This window comes from Oryctolagus cuniculus, chromosome 11 (genome assembly GCF_964237555.1).
Source record: "Oryctolagus cuniculus chromosome 11, mOryCun1.1, whole genome shotgun sequence".
Classification (NCBI taxonomy): domain Eukaryota; kingdom Metazoa; phylum Chordata; class Mammalia; order Lagomorpha; family Leporidae; genus Oryctolagus; species Oryctolagus cuniculus.
Window position 1 is genome coordinate 35251062 of NC_091442.1, and position 17940 is coordinate 35269001.

Genomic DNA, 17940 nt, shown 5'->3' on the forward strand with positions numbered 1-17940 from the left:
GGATGAAAAAGAAATTATGTGTTTCAGAGACAGCTTAAGTATACACAAGATATATTCAGGGTATGTGGGGGTGTGGGGGTGTGGGAGGTGACTGCTGTCTTCCCAGGCACTGTCTTACTTCTTTAAAGGAACCGTGACAATTGCCAGTTTAGGAAAGATGAGGCAAGCGTTGATGATGTGTGTTTTAAACTTTCACAGGCTATGGTGATAGAAAGCCCTAGAGACCTATATTTGTACAATCATTTGTTATTAAAGACAAAACTCCAAACAATGCCAAATATATTTTCCAGTGGTTTCCCTTCCTCTCTGCTAAAAACTCCCTTTGTCTTCTTTGCCTGTTGACTCAGCCATGACAGTAGGCCATTTGAATTTCTACCCCTTAAATTTTCATTTATATACCTTACATGCAAATAGCCTGCTCAGTTCTGAAAACGATTAGCAGTTCTTAGCCAACTATTGCAACATAATTTTATTCTACAGCAATGATTTCAAACCAAGAAGAAATTCTGGAGTGCCTTGGTAGTGTTTTCCCAAGTGAAGGGATGTTACATGGCTGATTCCTTAATAAACAAAGCCTAAGTCTACGTTTACCCAAGAGTGGGACTCCAGGTGCAGAATGAAAGGTGAGAGAGCGAAATGATGGAAAAGACTCATTATAAAGCCAGTGCATTATGAAGTTAGCCAACCTGACAGGCTCCTGGGTGTTTGGTCCAATGGGCCAGTTGAGGGGCATTATAAAAGGCATTTCAGGACCATCTTCCTGGAGCAAGAAAGGGAGAAATATTTACCCCTCCATCTCCTTTCAGCCAAGGATTATCGTAGGACAAGGCAATAACCCCTCTCCTGCTCTTTTGGATTATTACTATCAATGTCAAAATGTTCTTTGCAAGAATGTACTGCACCAAAGGACCAGAAAAACTTCCATTCACTGGTTCATTCCTCAAAAATCTGCAATAGCTAGGTCTGGACCAGGCCAAAGCCAGCAGCCAGGAACTCAGTGCAGTTCTCCATGGGATGACAATGACTCAATTACTCAAGCCATCATCTTGCCTCCCAGGGTGCACATTAGCAGGAAGCCAGAATTCAAAGCCAAGCCACGACTTGAACCAAGGCGCTCTGTGGGGAGCAACCCAGACTGGACTAAGTTACTGGAATTAAGATTTATTCTATGCATCTGCTCTCCCACAATATGGCGCTGGGAGAGGAGAAAACAGCTTCTACGCAGCTGCCTCCAGTTCAGCCAATAAACTGTAGGACTTGCTCCTGATTGGAGGAGAGCAGCATACTCGGCGTGTGGGCAGCCGAGTTAGGATTGGCAGAGGAGGACTATAAAGGAGGAGAGAGACGGCATGCACCAGGAACATCTAAGGGGAACACCTGTGCAGCCCCTGAGAGAGCTGGCCGACGGTGTGCCGCTCCCCCGCGGAAGTGGGGAAAGTGGCCAGGGGGAACCGCCCTTCCACGGAGGTGGAAGGGTCGGTAGCCAACCCGGGAAGAACCAGCAGCAAACCCGGGGAGGGCCGAGCAGACGAAAGAACAGCACAGGGTCCTGTGTCGTTCCTCCACGAAGATGGGGAGTGACATAATGGTGCCATGACTCGGATATGAAGCCTAGGCAGGGTTCTGTGTCGTTCCCCCATGAAGACGGGGAGCAACAGCGCTCTAATATAGGATTTGGGCATCTCAAGCAGCATCTAACTGCTGTGCTAAACAATTACCCCTAAAATTATTTTAAACTCTATTTTTGCATAAACTTTTTGAATCTCCTGGGTATTTGACAATGATTTACTAAAGCTAAATACACATGCATATTATGATTCTACAATTCCTGCCCAAGACATCTATCCAATAGAAATATATACTTTAGTTCAACAAAAGACATGTACTAGAATGTTCATAGCAGAAGGAATTCTTGGGATCAGTGTTGTGGCACAGCAGGTTGGGCCAACACCTGCAGTGCCCACATCCCATGTGAGTGCCAGATAAAATCTCAGCTGCTCCACTTCTGATCCAGCTCCCTACTAATATGCCTGGGAAAGAAGAGATGTTGGCCGAAGTATTGGACCCCTGCCATCCTCATCTTGATGGAGACTTAGATGGAGTTCCAGGTGCCTGGCTTCAGCCTGGTCCCATCATGGCCATTGCAGCCATTTGGGGAGTGAACCAATGGAAGATTCTGTCTCTCTGTCTCTGTCTCTCTGTCTTTCCCTCTCACTCTGTAACTCTACCTTTCAAATAATCTTTTAAAAAAAAAGGATTCCTAATAGAACTAGAATTTACTCAAATATCTATTAATAAAGAAATAATTACCATTGTTTAAACATGAAATAGCATGCTCACTTCAGCAGCACATATTACTAAAATTGGAATAATACAGAGAAGATTAGCATGGCCCCTGCACAAGGATGACATGCAAATTCATGAAGCATTCCATGTTTAAAAGCAAAAACATGAGGCCGGCGCCGCAGCTCAACAGGCTAATCCTCCGCCTTGCAGCACCGACACACTGGGTTCTAGTCCCAGTCAGGGTGCCGGATTCTGTCCCGGTTGCCCCTCTTCCAGGCCAGCTCTCTGCTGTGGCCAGGGAGTGCAGTGGAGGATGGCCCAAGTGCTTGGGCCCTGCACCCCATGGGAGACCAGGAGAAGCACCTGGCTCCTGCCTTCAGATCAGCACAGTGCGCTGGCCACAGCGGCCATTGGAGGGTGAACCAACAGCAAAAGGAAGACCTTTCTCTCTGTCTCTCTCTCTCTCTCTCACTGTCCACTCTGTCTGTCAAAAAAAAAAGTTAAAAAAAATAAAAACATGAAATAGCTATAGTAATAAGAATGAACAAATTGGGGCTGATGTTGTGTCACAAAGGGTTAAGTCACTGCTTACGACACCCTAATACCATATCTAGTGCCCAACTTGAGTCCTGGCTATACCATTTTTCTGATCTAGCTTTCTATTAGTGTGCCTGGGAGTCAGAGGATATTGTCCCAAATACTTGGGTTCCCACGGCCCAAATTGAAAACTCAGATGGAGTCCTTGGCTCCTGACTTCTGCTTGTCCTAGCCTTGACTTGTGGAACACCTGGGGAGTGAACCAGAGGGTGGGAGTCTCGGTCTGTGTGTGTGTGTGTGTGTGTGAGTGTTTCTCTCCTTCTCTCTCTCTCTTCCCCCCTCATCTCCCTTTCAAATGAATAAATATTTAAATTAAAAAAGAATGAGCGGCTGGCACCGGGGCTCACTAGGCTAATTTTCCGCCTTGCGGCACCGGCACACCGGGTTCTAGTCCCGGTCGGGGCACCGGATTCTGTCCTGGTTGCCCCTCTTCCAGGCCAGCTCTCTGCTGTGGCCAGGGAGTGCAGTGGAGGATGGCCCAGGTGCTTGGGCCCTGCACCCCATGGGAGACCAGGAGAAGCACCTGGCTCTTGGCTCCTGCCATCGGATTAGCACGGTGCACTGGCTGCAGCGCGCCGGCCGCGGCAGCCATTGGAGGATGAACCAAGGGCAAAGGAAGACCTTTCGCTCTGTCTCTCTCTCTCTCACTGTCCACTCTGCCTGTCAAAAAAAAAAAAAAAAAAAAAAAGAATGAGCAAACTACAGCTAAATACTGCAGCAACATAAATAGATCTTAGAATGGAAGAAGCCAAATTTTAAAAAAAGTACTATTATTGATCCTTTGTATATAAAGTTCAAAAACAGAATAAACAAATGCATAGTGTTACAAGTTAGAATAGTGTTACCTTTGGGGTGAATGGTTAGTGACTACAACAGGATACAATGGAAGCTTCAGGGGAGCTGACTGTTGATATGGATTCTGTATCTGGGTATGATCAGTAAGTGAAAATTCCCTGAATATAATATGCACACACTTTTCTGTATGTATGTTATATCTCAATAAGAAGTTTTGGAACAGTATTAAAAATGACAGCATTGTGGCACAACGTGTTAAACTGCTGCCTATAATGCTGGCATCCCCTATTAGCACCAGTTCAAGTCTTGTTTGCTCCACTACCAATCCAACTTCATGTTAATATCCCTTGGAAAAAAGAACATGGCCCAAAGTGCTTGGACACCTACCACCCATGTGGAAGACATGGATGGAGTTCTAGTCTTTTGGCTTTGACCTGCTCCAGCCCTGACCATCGTAGTCATTTGGGGAGTGAACCAATGTATGGCAGATCTCTTTCTCTCTGTTTCTCCCCCTCTCTCTATCACTCTACCTTTCAAACAAAAATTTAAAATAAATCTTAAGAAAAATGACTGCAAAATATGCAATGGCCAACTTCCTTAGTCTCTTCCTTCAGCTCCAGGGCCTTCCAAGCACAAAGAAACCCCTCCTACCCCCACTTTCCCCCTCTCTCTCTTTTGGCATGATTTTACCTTGCATTTGAAAGGGGAAATTGAAGTTTGCAGCAGGGGCATAGGTTACACAATTCTATATCAATGTGAAAAACGCTTCTTGAAGTGGTATAACACCACAGTCTGCAATTATCAGGCACAAACTACTTCCATTTCCCGTACCTTCAGTTTCAAAGTGCCTTTTTCCCAGCTGTGTTGAACTGCCTGCCTACATCCATCAGGCCCCTGAGGGACTGGGTAATGTAAGAATTTAATAACAGAAACTACCCGTAAGGGTGCATACAGGCTCGGGCAAACTCAAAAGGAGATTATAGTCCCCTGGGACCAACAACAGTGGGGATTCTTCCCATCTCTAGTCCAAAAAAAGCAAAGCACTAGTTTCCCTGAAACTCAAATGGGTGTTGCATTCCCTGGAGGACCCCCTGGCTGGAGCGGCACCCTTTGGAGGCGAGATGGAGCCAATCGTAAAGAAGAAGGTGTGCATAAGCACTACAGTCTCCCTTCCCTTTACCATCGGACCTCAGGCCTTTCAGTTGGCTCCCAGGTGCCAACCCCCTCCCTGTCCAGAGCTAAGATTTGGAGTCAGTGCTGAAATCTCCAAAAGCTGTCACTGCTGAGACTCAGAACAGGGACTGGCGTTTGCCACAGCCGTTAGGTTGCCATGTGCGATGTTCACATCCCCTATTGTACAGCCTTGTTCATGTCCCAGATCCTCCACTCTAGTCTAGCTGTTTGGGAAGCAGTATGTGATGTTCAAGTACTTGAGTACCTACCACCCGTAAGGGAGATCCAGATTGAGTTCCAGGCTCCTGGCTTCAGCATGGCTCATGCCTGGCAGTTGTAGGCATCCAGGGAGTAAACCAGTAGATGAAAGACTTCTCTGTGTCTCTGCATCTCTCTGCCTCTCAAGCAAAATGAAAGAAAAAATTTTAAAAAGAGCCAGAACAGAGTGGAGAAGGCTGGGCCTTGGCTTACAGGGATGAAAGGTGTCATCCAACATATTACGTGTCAATGGAGATCTTCCTCTGGTTGCACTGACTGTTGGAGCTACAGGAAACTGTCTCACTGAAATTACTTCAGGCAAAAGGGGACTTGGGTGAAGAATCCCACAAAAGAATTGAAATTGGAGTCATGGAAAATAAAGGGCTCTTCTCTTTCTTTCACTCATGGGCTATGTTGTGGCTCCATTTCTGCCTATCTTTTTAGTCTCACTGTTTTTGGTCCTTTAGAAAGTTTGTTGTAGAAAGTATCCTTGCTTTCTCCACTCCTTTTTTTTTTTTGGACAGGCAGAGTGGACAGTGAGAGAGAGAGACAGAGAGAAAGGTCTTCCTTTGCCATTGGTTCACCCTCCAATGGCCGCCGCAGCCGGCACGCTGCGGCCGGTGCACTGCGCTGATCCAATGGCAGGAGCCAGGTACTTCTCCTGGTCTCCCCCCCCCAATGGGGTGCAGGGCCCAAGCACTTGGGCCATCCTCCACTGCACTCCCTGGCCACAGCAGAGAGCTGGCCTGGAAGAGGGGCAACCGGGACAGAATCCGGCGCCCCGACTGGGACTAGAACCCGGTGTGCCAGCGCCGCAAGGCGAAGGATTAGCTGTGGCACCGGCCCTCCACTCCTTTTCATCTCAACCTTTCAGTGGCTACACTCTGAGCACCCTATATTTAGATTGGCTGAGCTCAGTGGTGTGCTCAGAGAATGAGTGACCACCTCTCAGTATCTGCATAATCTTAGATCTCTAATATCTAAAACAATTTCTTTTCAGTTTAAATGATTCCAAACAGAGCCTGAGATGTAGACTTGGATTCAGATAGTTTATTTAGGATGTGACATCCAGGGAGGAGGAGTGCAGAATCTAGTAAGGAATAAAAGCCAACAAAAGTTGATATATCCATTGTTGTCAAGGTCATCTGTCTGGGATATGGGGCTCAATTCCATGGAACCTCTGGTTTATAGAATGCTCTCAAATTGTCCACCTGAAAAAGGGGAGTATTTATTAATCCGCTCTCATCCCCATGATGCATAGGGATGAGCAAGTTCTCATCAGTGCCCATAGCATTGGAGAAGCCTTGAAACAGAATGGATAATTCAAAGTATACACTAGTGGCACGGTGTAGCTTACTTGAGGTGTGTCATCAAAGTCTGCACAAAATGGTCTAAACATCAACAGCTGAATCTAGAGCTAAGGCCAAGAGACTATGGATGCTTCTACAACCACGCAGCTGTTGGTTATCATTATCTCCACTTCCGGGTTCTCTATTTTCTTATCTTTTCTGAAAGCAGCTTTCATCTCTCTTGACTTTTGATGAAATCATTGCTCAAATCATCATGAAACATCACAATTTCTGGATATAAAACAATGAAAGATCTTTCAACCCTCAGCTACTTTGACATCTCTGGGATATTTGATATTGTTAAACCTGTAACTTAAAAGCTATTTCCTGTTTTCATGAATCTACCATCCCATGGATCTTCTCTTATTCTCTGGCTGATTTTTTTCAATATCCTTTGGTTTCTCTTTTCCTTCCCATCTTTTAGGTGGTGGTGTTTCCCTTAGATACTAAATTCAGTGTATTTCTCTAAGTACTCTGTATATAAATCCAACCTTGCCTACAATGCTTTCAGCTACTACTTCAATGTAGATAATTCCCAAAATTAGATGTCTCTGCAGGCTTCTCTTTGGAGGCCCAAAACCACATTTCTGCCTGCCTACTAAACACCTCCTTCTAGCTCACCCACAGGCATTTCAAACTCATCAAGATCTACAATAAAATGTTCACTACCACCCCCTCCTAAACTTCTCTGCCTTGGGACTGAAGCCAGATACTGAAGCCTCCTCATTAAATCAGTTACCAAGTCTTGTCAACACCACCTCCAAATATCTCTTCTCCACCCCCTACCTTCCTGTGGCCTTGTCTGGGGAAGCACAAACTCAGTACAAACCTTATAAGTTCCTACCTGGATCCTGTTCCACCCTGTACCACTTCTAGGGTGAGCTCAATAAACCCCCATCAGATCATGCTGTATCTCTTCAATCCTTTAATGATTATATTTAACATGAAGTGCAAACTCTTAAGAAGGCCATATGAAGCTAATCATGATCTAGTGGCTGTCAGCAACTAGGACTCATTTATTTTTATTTCTCTCTAGTTTACTAAGATGCTTGCATTTATCTGATAAGTATGTATTTCTCCTAACCTACCTTGGCAAATATCTGTTCATCCTTAGGACTTCATTCAGGCACCAGTTGAAGTCTTCAACTTCCCTGACCACTAAGGGACAGATTTAAGCACTCCTATCTTGTCAGAACATCCTATATAATCTTCAAATGATATTTATCATATTGCATTGCAAAAATTATCTTTATGCTTACCTCTTTCATGACACTGTAAACATGTTAATTATTATTATTTCATAACAAATAATCATGTAATCTCAGTAGCCTACAACAATAAATATGAATGTTTCACACTTTTACATGGTTCAGCAAACCTGAACTGAGCTCAGCTGAGCAGTTCCTCTGGTCTCTACTAAGTTCATTCATGAATCTATGGGTTGGTTGGAGTTATGTCTAAATTGAGCTGAATTTAGGAAGCTTAGCTGAGATAGTCTGCTTTACCCATCACTTATACTGGGAGGTAGGGATTTTGTTTCATTCATCAGAGTTCCTGGTGTTGAATGTTGCATAAAAGAACACAGCATGATAGTTAGTTGTCATTGTATACACTAAATAGAAAATACTAAAGTCAATCATACACACACACACGCACACACACACACACATTTTCCAAACTCTTCTCCCATTCACACCCAAGACAGCAGCAGTATTATTTTTTTCAATATTGCACTCAATGTGATGTCAGGTTTCTGTTTCTTTCAACATTCCAGGAGAATATTCAAATGCCAGGTGGTATTTTATTCACAGGGTAACAAGGATTTGTTTTTCTTCTCTAGACATTTGAAGGAAAGGTACTCTGGTGATTTAAAATGCATTTACAAATTATTTCACACTCCTTTCAAAAGATGAAGCCTAATTCACTTCCCCTTAAACATGCAGTGACTCACTACCAAGGACCACTATAAGGCAAAAATGACCATGTATAAGTTCAGAGATGAGGCTATCAAAGGCTTTGTGGCTTCATCCTCTGTTTCTCTTGGATCACTTGTGCCAGGAGACTTCAACTGCCCAGTCCTATGGACAGTCAAGCAACCCCATGGAGAACTCTATATGATAAGGAATTGAGGTCTGTAGCTAACAACCATTTTAATAAGCCTTCTTGGGAGCAGATCTTCCAACTCCTTCTGATCACTATAGCCCCAACCGACATCTACACTACAACCTCATAGGAGACCCTAAGCCAGAATAATCAGCTATGCTATTCCTGCATCCTGAGGCTCAGAAAGTTTGTGAGACCATGAATGTTTGTTATTTTCAGCTGCAAAATTTGTGGATGATTTGTTTTGCTGCAATCAATAACTAACTCAGTCATTTTTTAATAAGATATTAAACCTTTCCCCCAAAGTCCTGGTTTCATGACCACAACCATAACTGTGGCTTCTAAACAGCTTAAAGGTAGATAATATGCCACCACCACCACCCCTACCTTGGAATTCTTTTATCTGGAGTTTAAAAAAGGCAATAGCAAAACAATCATCTAACTATATTTGAGGCAAATAGGAAACAGTCAGGTTTTAGGAGAAGTCAAATTTGACTGCAAATGTTGGCCAGGAATTCTGAGTTGAAAAGCTAAATTTATAGACAAAGAACTGGAAAGACTCAGGATCATCTCTTTGGCTGACACCCAATCCTGAATTTTCAGATTTCATGTTCAGCTGCTACTTCACCAGAAGCAACATGACTGGAGTGCTAACATGACCCCCTGCTTTTATTTGAGCTCTGCAGCCAGGCCCTGAAAAATAAGACCTTGCTGACCAACTCTGGTCAAGCCTAGAAGCAATAAGGAGGGAAAACATGCACTTCCCAAGTGAAAAAAGGGAGCAGCATTGGAGGTCCTGAGTCACTGCTGTTTGGGAGGTGGGAGAGGCAGAACAGAGCAAGGAGGAGGGAAAAACAAGAGCAGAACAGAAAATAAACAGACTTTGCAGACACAAAGCCAAAGGGAACACCCCAGACCCAGGCCTCAGAAAGCTCCAGAGCTGGCTGAGCAGGAGGATTTGACAATGAGGGAGAAACCTGCACACATCTGGTTCAGCTGGGGAAGCAGCCACCCATCCACACCCAGTGAACTCTGGCTGATAATGTGAGGCTTCGTGGGCCCCCCAGTTCCCATTGTTGCCACTGAACTACAGCATCCACCTCCTCTTCGTGACAAGAACTCCCCACTGACCAAGAAGCCACTTTAGCTGGTATTGTGCCAAGCTCAGGAGATACAAAAATGAACGGGACCTTTGAAGGTTTTAGAATTTAACAAGGAGACTGCCCAATAAACAGTCATGTGAAAAGAATTTATGACAATGATATCCAGTCAGCCCTTCACATTCATGAGTTCTGCATCCATGGATTCAACCCACTCTGCAACAGAAGCACTTGAACAGAAGTTGCCATGTGTCCTGAACATATAGACATTTTCAGCAGAGACTAGTGAGGAAATTGAGCCAGTGATTAGCAGTGCTATGGAAGAGGCATTCCAGGCTGAGGGACCAGCACAGGAGAGGCTGTAAGCTGGGAAGGAACTGGTTTGGCAGAGGGAACGAGGTGCAGGCCGGCAGTGGAACAGAGCATAGCAAGAGGGCAGGACAGCTTTGTGAGCTCAGATGAAGAAGCACAGCAGATGAGCAAGACTGGATTTTATTCTAATGGTGAGGAGAACCTAGAAAAGGGTTTAGCCAGGGGACTAATACCCTATGACTTGTATTTGAAAAGCCATGCATCCTGGCTACTGCATGGGGAAAGGTTTGCTAGGGAGCCCAAGGGGAAACAGGAGCCCCGTGTAAGAGACCATTACAGGATCCAGCTAAAATAGGCCACAAGTGTTCTGGACTAGGGCCATGACCATGAGGTGGACAGAGAGAAGTAGGACTTGGGAATTACACAGGAGCTAAAACCAGAATTCGAGTATGGATCAAAAGGTGAAGTATTGGGCTGGGAGTTGGTTGGCAGTTAGTTGGTCTAAACTGTCCTTCCCTGGGCCCTTGAGCCACATGTTTTTCACCCTCAGGCGGGACAGCCTGGGCACTTGTTCATGGTGACAACAGAGGAGCAAACCACAATGGAATGAGTAAACTCTTTCCCAAGCCTCTGCTGGAGTCACATTTCCTACTGCCCCATTGGCCAAACCAAGTCACGTGGTGAAATCAGAATCGCTACAGGGAAACTGGTCCCACCTCTTGATGGGGGGAGCTGCAGAGCTAGAGGGAAAAAGACATGGATAAAGGATGGGCTGAAGAGGGGAAAATCAGTGCTTTTCAAATGAATGGAAACTCTACAGTAACGGCCAGGGACAAGAGACAACAGAGGGTAGTATATGTGGGTACTTCAAAAAGTTCATGGAAAAATCTAATTAAATGAAGTGCATGCATAGTTTTTCCATAATACACATTTTCCAAGAATTTTTTGAAGATCATCTGTAGTTGTGAAATGTTCGAAGTGATAAGTACCTCTTGCTGTCAGTAGAATCAGTCAGCTTAGGAAGCCAAAAATGAAAGGGATAGATAAATGCTAGACTGTGAAAATGTTTTATGGCCCTAGGATATGCCAAAATTCAGGATTCTCTTCTCTGTGGGCAGTTTTAGTTTATCACAAAGGAACAGAAATTGCAGGACAGCATGAGATAGACTGGCAGAAGATTTCATTCTCCCCTCAAAAGCAATTGTGCCTCCCAGTAATTAGTTGGTGCCTTCCCTCGGTAGGATTCTTTTGGGCTGCTGAGCTGGTTTGCCACCCCCAGGAGACTGTAGGAATGTCCCTAGAGGGGCAGAATGTCTGCTGCTACCCCCTGCCACCCCTGCCACCCATCAGCTGTGGGGGCTGCAGGGAATATGTCTCCCACTGTATTTCTTGGGTTTTTTCACTGGTGACCTGACCCATGGGCCCTTGATGACATCAGTCAATTTTTAACCTGATTTGGGACAAGAAGGGATGAAAATTTCCTTAATTTTTGAGAAACATAAATAGTTGAAAAAAAACAGTGTTTAGACAAATAAGGGTTTTTAGCAGAAGGTCTGCAGATGTTGCCTGGTTCTTTCCATCACTGCAGATCTGTGTCCTATCTCTGGGAAGGAAGCCTTGGGTGCTTTACTCAGGAATAGTAGATGACAGTCACGCCTGGCAACCCCATCTGCTTTCTTCAAGAAAACACTGTGCAGCCCAATGTCGGTGCCCCAGATAATGTGGTTTCCCAAGGGTCTCTGACTTAACTTGAGCAACAGTCCTCTTACATGTGAACTTGGAATTGTGATGGGGATGGGGCAGACAGCTGGATGCACTGACTACATTGGCACAGGGTGAAAATGAAAAGGTACCATCTGTGCTACTGCTGAAAAATGATGATGCATAACTGTGACTTTTTAAATGTTCCATCTGGGTATAATTGAATTGCCTCCTTAAAATAAAAAATAGCCATATTTGACATGCATCCTTTATTGTAATGATCTCCACATATCCTTTGCTATTTCTATAGAATATTCACTTCATGAGAAGCATAGCATCAAATATTTTTAAAACTAAGATCTCTGGGTGATGACTGTGATGTTTTTGTTTCTCTGGCCAACTTGATTTTCTTGTGATTTCAAAAACAATTTCCATCTGTAAAATTCCATCTCACCCACTAAAAAAAAAAAAAATGCCCAGCCTGGAGAAATGCACAGACAGGTAGAAGGAGGAAGTCAGTTATCTACACAAAGGAAGAAAGGAGGACATGAATTTGCCAGAATAACAAGTTGCCCACATTTCCAAATCAAGAAAAGCTACAATTAATTTTCTTTCCTAAAATCTATGTGGTTCTAAAGAACATTTTGAGGATAATAATAAGGGTAATTATAAGCACAACTTGAATCCAGAGTGACTTGCTTCTGATGCATTAAAATCATAAGAGAGAGCAAAAATGCACCAAGGGGACTCTAACCTGCCTCTCTCCAGGTACAATTATACATGTGAAATCTGTTGTTACCTTACCATGGCAACCTTCATACTTAATTTCCCAAATGTTGAACTTTTGTCATCCTATTCCTTTGGGGGAATCCTTCAACTACTGCTTTCCCTGAATTCATGTTCTTTTGTTGCCTTTAATACTTAAAATTCCTCCAAGCACAAAAATGAGCTCACCTAGAACAATACCAAAGACCAGAAGAATTCACCTATGCCCTGAGCAAACTACTTAGATGTGATCTTTTTGGTTGGTGGAAACCAGCTACTAAATATGACTTCAAAAGGTGGTCAGTGCCAGGTTCAAAGGTAAACCGTTACCCTCTTGTTCTATGCAATTTTAATAAATACCTCTTAATTATTTTCTGTGAGCTGGGAGTTACAGGGACTACAGAGATTAAAATAAACCACATTATCTGATTTCAGAAAATTTATAATACATGAGAACCAAGTAATTATAAAGCATTTCTCAGTGTGATTCCCCAGGTCAGCAGCATCGGCATCATCTTGGAGCCTGTGAGAAATGCAGATTCTCGGGTTCCATCCCAGAACTTCCGAATCAGGGTCACTGAGAGTGGGGTCCAGCAATCTGTATTTCCATAATTCTTCCAGGGGATTCCTATGCTTCCCTAAAATTTGGGAGTCTTTGCTGCAAAGCAATAGAGCACAAATGAGTATAAGGAGAATGATATCCATTTGGGAAGGACTTCCTGGAGTGAAAGCAGGTAGTTCCATGAAGCTTTGGAAGCTAGCAAAGATACTGGACTTAGGGAGTGTCTGGAAAATGAGGACGATCTGGTGACTGAAGCGTGATTCAACAAACAGAATTACAAAAGCAGAAGGGAAATAGAGCAGGCAGGATTGTCTAGCAAAGAAGGAGACAGAGGTCAGAGTCAGATGATAGACTGGGGTTTCAAGTGCCAGAATCAGCAGAGGGAAATATACAGGAAGTGGGAAAACAATTGAGTTGGTAGTTGAAATTGTTTCGGCAGGTGGCAAAAAAATTTCAGCTAGAGAATTTGTAGGGAAAATAGAAAATTGGAGAAGCTCTGAAGGGCTAGATCTACAGGATTTAGCAACTAGTTCAATGTTAAGAGGGAATGATGGAGAGAATCAGCACCTTGACTGACAATAAGACGTTATGTTACAAATCAAAAAATTAGGAGATTAGGAGTAGGTTTTAGAGGGATTTGTTTTAAATATAATTAATGTTCTCTGGTGTGATGTATACCATAGTAGGGAATGTAATCATAGAGCTTATAATAACAATATATATAATATTTGACCACAGAAGCTAGATGCATGATCTATATTACTTCATGTAACCTTACACTGACTTTACAAGCAAGGCACTATTTTACCCATTTTTTATATTTAAATTATGTTCTGTCACATATAATTAAAAATTCACAATAAGAACTGGTTAAACACACAGAGTTTATTCTAGTATATAGAAGATATCAGGAGATAGGTGAAACAGAACAGATATGGGTGGCTCCAGAAAGTCATCTGGAAGCCAAGTTCCTTCAAGTTCTCACTTCAATATTCTTCCCTGGTGAATTCCATCCTCAAGGGAACTTCATCATTCATGGTTGTTGCTAAAGCTCCAGCTATCAGGGAAGTTACGACTATACATGAGGGAAAGGGTGCTTCTTAGCAGAAGGAATATAAAGAACAAGAGTTTGGAAGAAACTTGGAGAGTGACCACAAAGAAAAGCTTGGGAGGTGCACCAGAAAGAGAAGAGAAAACTTCCAGGACCATGTCAACCAAATGTGATGGCAGCAATTAAGGTGCTACTTGGGATGCCAATCCCCAATCCTGCATTGGAGTGCCTGACTTCAAGTCCCCACTTAGTTTCCAATCCCAGCTTCCAATTAGTGTACACCCTGGAAGGCACAGGTGCTAGATCAAGTACTTGGGTCCCTACCACTCGTGTTGAAGACCCAGGCTGTGTTCCTGGCTCCTGTCTTTGGCCAGCCCCAGCCAAAACTGTTGTGGCATTTAAGGAGTAAACCAGTAGAAGGGAGCTTTTGACTCTGTTTCTCTGCATTTCAAATATGTAAATTTTTTAAAGCTTCAGAGTGAAAAGTGAGGCTGATAAACCATGTCAATTGCTGCAGCACATTGTGAATGAAAAATGCTGACCGTGTTGGCGACTGTGAAGTCCTTGATGACCTTCAAAAGAATGACATCATTAAAATGTTCTGTGTAGCACATCCTAGAGTTAAGGAAATATTAGATGGTGAAATAGTGCAATGATGCTTTCTCTCCTGTGAAATTTGGAGGTGTAGAGAAACCAAGAAGTGGTAGTGAGTGAGTTTAGCTGTGCTGAGGTAATGTTTTCACAGACCAGAAAACCTGAACACAATTTCCGTTTATGATGTCAAGTCTCTCCAGAGACTAGATTTAAATCATGTAAGTGTGTGGCCTGGGACAGCAAAGCGCCTCTTCCATGATCAGCAGTTCCAATCCAGATCCTCCCAGGGAAAGAGAAGCAAGTGTTGGATGATATCATATCATAATAAAGAACTGATATTATACTTTTAAAAGGCAGTCTGATAAGCTTCATGATATTACATTTTTAAAAGCCTGTCTGATAAGCTTCATTAATCCATTTTTGATTTTCCCTCCGAAAGTTGGTTGGAAACTCATCCAGCTCTGGTTTGGGTTTTTGAAGAAAAATTATATGGCAAAAGTAAGGATGTTTCGATAGCCTTCTGCACTCCCCCAAGGGCAGCCAAGGCTCTGGGTGCTTTACAAGGCTGCAGAATCTGAAATGGCAGGGCCACAGCTCCGTTTCAGCAAAAATAAATATCAGATTACAACACATTGTTTTTGCAGCTGACGGAGGCTTTGGCGTAGTGGATATTTCATCCGGCAGTAAATAAAGAGAGAAGTTGCTGGCAGAGCAAACTGCAGCGTTTTCATCATTTCTTTATGAAGCCATTTTGTCCCCTCCTGAAGTGCATCCCCAGAGGATTTTTTTTCCCTAACAAATGCCTGATGCTTTTGCAGGGCTCAGCATGCATGACTGGCTTTGAAGCTTATTAAAAATAAAGACAAATAGTTGGACCAGCTCCCTTAGTACCTTTCATTCCTTCCTCCCTAAATTTCTGTTCCCTCACTTGCTCTCTGCATGAAAATCCTTGTATTACAAAATTATGAAAAAATGGCAGATACTGAAACCTAGCCATACCTCTGTATTTCTCAGTTTCTAACCTGAACTGGTGAGCCATCACATCCCAGAAGCTTCCAATTGCCTGAGGCAGATTGAAATCTTCTGTCTTTAAAATAGCAACACATCTTTTACCGTTTCAGCTATTTTGAGGTAGATTTTCATGCACATGCATGTTTATTAGAAATAAATGTATTCATTTTTTTACAGTTTTTCCTTCCGGAAAAATGGCAGATTTGAGGGAATTCTAGCTTTCTACCTTCTACATTAAAAGATAAATTTGCATGCTAAGATAGATGCTAAAATTAACCTGATTTTATTTTCTATCTATTGATTAGGATTCATTCTACGTTTCTTAAGAGTTATTTTATTTATTGGAAAGGCAGAGAAAGAGGGAGAGACACAGAGAAAAAGAGATCTTCCTACAACTGGTTCACGCCCCCCAAATGGCCGCAGTGACCACTCCCAGGCAAAAGCCAGGAGACTGGAACTCCATCTCAGTCTCCCATACGGGAGGTGTGGGCCCAAGTACTTGGGCCATCTTCTGCTTCCTTCCCAGGTGCCTTAGCAGGAAGCTGGATTGGAAGCAGAGCAGCTAGAACTTGAATGAGCACTCTGAAAAGGAATGCTGACTTCAAAAGTGCAGCTTAGCCGGCTGTACCACAACACCAGCCACAGGGCTCATGCCACTTTGGAAACTGGGTATATTTGGAAATAGAGTTCATCTACTTGAGTCTGCCTTTTGTCATATAGGTTGAGTGTCACTTATGTGAAATGTTTGGAACCAAAAACGTTTCAGATTTTGGAATTTGAGGGAGGGGGTGGATTTTGGAATATCTCCGTATACTTAAGATATTTTAGTGATGGGACATAAGTGTAAACATGAAATTCATTTATTTGTCACATATATTTTACATACATAGCCTGAAGGTAGTATTATAATACAGTATTTTTAGTGTACATACATTTTGACTGCAACCTGTCATATGAGTCAAAATGTTGACTTTTCCACTTGAAATGTCATATTAGTGCTCAAAAAGTTTTGAATTTTGGAGCATTTGAAGGTTTGGGATTTTCAGATTAAGGATGTTCAACCAGTACTGCTGTTGTCTTTGGTTGGTCTTAGTTTGGATGCCCCCAGAAAAAAATCCTAAGCCAGGCTTTTAAGTAAAAGTAGTTTATCAGGGAGGTGGTTCCAGGAAACATGGTAGGAAAATGATTAGGGGAGAGAAGAAAGTGCATAAAGTGTGTGTTAATGAGAAGTATCCACTGTGGCAACTGTTGATCTCCCTGGGGACCTCTGGGAGACAATGTAGAGTTTGCAAGGACACATAGTCCCTGAGGGCTGGAAAAGCCTGGCTATTTATCAACTAACTCCCAACTTTGGCAGGACACATCAGTTCTTCTAACTTCATTCACTGATTCAACACCAAGCAAATTTCAGTAACGATTTTGTAAATATCATTGAGAAGATTCCAAAGTGCTTATAGGAAAACAAGAGACTTGAAATAAGTAACACAATACTGAGAAAGAAAACAGGGTAGCAAGATGTAATCTATCCGATTTCAAAACTTAGTATTGGGACCAGCGCTGTGGCATAGTGGATTGGGCATCTGCCTGTGGCATCAGCATTCCAAATAGGTGCCAGTTTGAGACCCAGCTCCTCCACTTCCAATCCAGTTCCCTTTTGATACCCTGGAAGGCAGTAGAGATGGCCCAAGTGCTGGGGTTCCTGCACCCACATGGAAGGCCCAGAGGAAGCTCCTGGCTCCAGGCTTCAGATTGGCCCAGCTCCTGCTGTTGGGGTCATTTGAGGAGTGAGCCAGCAGATGGAAGACCTTTCTCTCTGTTTCTCCCTCTCTCTGTCTGTGACTCTGCCTCTCAAAGAAATAAAAAAAAATTTTAAAACAAACAAACAAAAAAAGACTTAGTATAAAGCTACAATAATCAAGGCAGCATGGTGTCAGTGGAAAAAATAGACAGCCAAAAATAAACCCACAAAAATATAGTCAATTTATACACTTTCACCAAGATTGAAGGACAATTCAGTGAATAAAGAGTCATTAGGCCAGAGCTTAAATGTGTACCTTAACTCCTTCACAAAAATTAACTGAAAATGGGTCATATACTTAATTGCAAAGTACAAAACTATAAAATGTATACAAGAAAACAAGGGAGAACATTTATATGACTTTGGGTTTAGAGTTGAGCTTTAGATATAATGACAAAAGTATAATCTATGAAAGGAAAACACATATAGAACTTTATTAAAATTAAAGACTTCTGCTCTACAAAAGATGCTGTTAAAGAATGAAA

General features: G+C 42.9%; 1 non-coding gene across 1 annotated transcript; it reads left to right on the plus strand.

Moving 5' to 3' along the window:
- The first annotated feature begins 2332 nt into the window (after positions 1–2332).
- Positions 2333–2440, plus strand: LOC127491281 (U6 spliceosomal RNA). Its single transcript, XR_007919852.1, has one exon. It is a non-coding gene; the product is annotated as a U6 spliceosomal RNA (small nuclear RNA).
- Positions 2441–17940: the final 15500 nt, after the last annotated feature.